This window comes from Elephantulus edwardii, unplaced genomic scaffold (assembly GCF_000299155.1).
Source record: "Elephantulus edwardii isolate Elephantulus edwardi_28Jun2011 unplaced genomic scaffold, EleEdw1.0 scaffold00226, whole genome shotgun sequence".
NCBI lineage: Eukaryota > Metazoa > Chordata > Mammalia > Macroscelidea > Macroscelididae > Elephantulus > Elephantulus edwardii.
This window is the reverse complement of record NW_006399976.1, coordinates 2,312,633-2,315,211: the sequence shown is the minus strand read 5'-3', so window position 1 is coordinate 2,315,211 and position 2,579 is coordinate 2,312,633. Positions and strand designations below refer to the sequence as shown.

The following is a 2,579-nucleotide window of genomic DNA, read 5'->3' as shown; positions in this document are numbered from 1 at the left end:
ATGAGATGGAGCTTCACAATCTTCGCCTCCAAGGAGAACTTGGTTTCACCCTCTCAGAACAGACCTATTTGTTCTCTTGACAGTCCATGGGATGTTCTATACTCTATTCCAGTACCACACTCAAAGACATCAATTCTTCCTTTCTCATTCTTAGTCATTGTTCAGCTCTCTGATGCATAGAGAAGAAAATGTAGTTGTCTTCTCATGTAACTGAGAAGACAAATGCCTGGATCAGGTGCACCTTAGTCTCTAAGGCTGACATCATGGCTCGTTATCACTCTGGAATAGTCCCTGACATCAGACTTTCCCAAAGCAATTTGTCTTAATTTCCTGACTACTGGTGCCAAGAGTGTTGACTGTGGACTCGAGCAAGATGAAATCGTTAACATCCTCTATCTCTTCTCCATCTATCATGGTGCTGCCAATTGGCCAGGTGGTGAGAATATTTGTCCTCTGGATGTTAAGATGTAATCCATATTGAAGACTACACTCCTTGACCTTCTGCAGCAAACACTTCAAGTCCTCCTCAGTTTTAGTGAGCAAGGTTTTGTCATCTGCATTAACACAAGTGGTTGATGAGTTTTCCTCCAATCCTGATGCCACATTCTTCTAGCCGCCTGAATTATCTGTTCCACACATCCCTAATGCACCCCTTTCCTTTTTTTGTTGTTATTGCTATCTAGTTTTTATTTCACAGTTGTAAACTTAACTCTAATCTTGCTAAACTTGGAGGGAAAGAAAAAACCCAAAGAACTGTAGCAAGAGCACAAAGATTAAAAGATACTACAAACACACTAGAGGAAGCAGGGTGATCTCTGAAGCTAGAGAAGAAATGGTCCAGTGAAGAAAAAACTAAAATGCAAATCACATCAGAGTTGTCCACCATCGGCAACAGTGATCTTCTTGCTGGTCTTGCCATTCCTGGACCCAACATGCTTCGTAGCTTCCACAATGTTCGTGCCTTCTCTCACCTTGCCAAAGACTACATGGTTGACCCCCCACCCTTCAGTCTTAGCAGTACAGACAAAAACTGGGAACTGTTTGTATTGGGTTCAGCATTTGTCATGAACAGGATGCCAGGAACTGTGTGCTTCAAGATGAATTTCTCATCATCAAACTTCTCCCCATAGATGGACTTGCCACCAGTACCATTATGGCGTATGAAGTCACCACTCTGGCACATAAACCCAGGTATGATTCTCTGAAAGCAAGAACCCTTGTAACCAAATACCTTCCCCCCAACACTCAGAGTACGAACGTTTTCTGCTATCTTTGGGACTTTATCTGCAAACAGCTCGAAGGAGATGTGGCCTAAAACATCACTATTGAAAGTGATGTCATAGTGCACAGTGGGATTGACCATGGCTGGGAATGAACAGAGCAGACTAGAGTGCTGCTGAGGCAGTGGTGTGCAGTGTTTCCTTGCTCTGTTCATACGACTGTCTCCTTGTCTAAGAATAGGTTTTGCATGATCACAATCAAGTATTCTAGAGTTCCCATTCTTCTCAAGGTTAGCCACAATTTGTTGTGGTCCACACAGTCATATGCCTTTGTATCGTCAAAAAAACACAAATAAACATTCTTCTGGTACTCTCTGCTTTCAGCCAAGATCCATCTGATGTTGGCAATGATATCCCTAGTGACATAATTTCTTCTAAATCCAGCTTGTATTTCTGGAAGTTCTCTGTCAATATACTGTTCCAGTCGTTTTTGGAACATGTTCAGCAAAATTTTGTTTACATGTGATATTAGTGACATTGTTTGATAATTTTCACACTGTTAGATCACCTTTTGGGGGAATAGGAATAAACACACATCTCTTCTAGTCAATTGGCTAGATTTCTTGGCACAGTATTGTGAGCACTTCCAGGGCTGCATCTTTTTATTGAAATATGTCAATTGGTATTCCATAAATTCCTGGGGCCTTGTTTTTTGCCAAATTTTTAGAGAAGCTTGAATTCCCTCCTTGACCACCATTGCTTCTTGATCATATGCTGTTTCATTAAATTCTTTAGTGTCAGTCAATTCTTTTTGGTACAGTGACTCTGTACTCCTTCCATTTTATTTTATGTTGGTTTGCTTACAAAGTTCATATACATTGTGCTTCACATTATTATTCATTCACATTGTGTTTCATACAATCATTACCATTCATTGTTATTTCGTAAAATTAATCACCATTGAACTATGCCCATCATTGCCCTCTTTCCAGATCCCTGCCAGATCTTTCCCATTTCCTTTACACCCCACCATCAAATTGTGCAACCCCATGATTGGCCCCCACCCATCATCACCCCTCTTCTCTTACTCTTCCCTCCTTGGATTCTAATACATGTTTTACTAGTTATCCTTCTATTTCTACAATGATCGTCTTTTTCAGTGTTTGTCTTTATAAGGCTGAGTTTGTTCAGCATAATGCTCTCTAGTCTCTCCCAAGTTATGTAGTAATTTTTTAAATCATTGCTCCTGAGTGCTGTGTAGTATTCCATTGTGTGAATGTACCTCTATTTCTCAATCCATTCAACTGTGGTTGGGCATTTGGGCTGTTTCCATGTTCTTGCAATGGTGAATAACACTGC

General features: G+C 40.6%; 1 pseudogene; it reads right to left on the bottom strand.

Annotated features, from left to right (window-relative positions):
- Positions 1–869: 869 nt before the first annotated feature.
- On the bottom strand, positions 870–1,363 carry LOC102848615 (annotated as a pseudogene).
- Between the last annotated feature and the right edge of the window lie 1,216 nt (positions 1,364–2,579).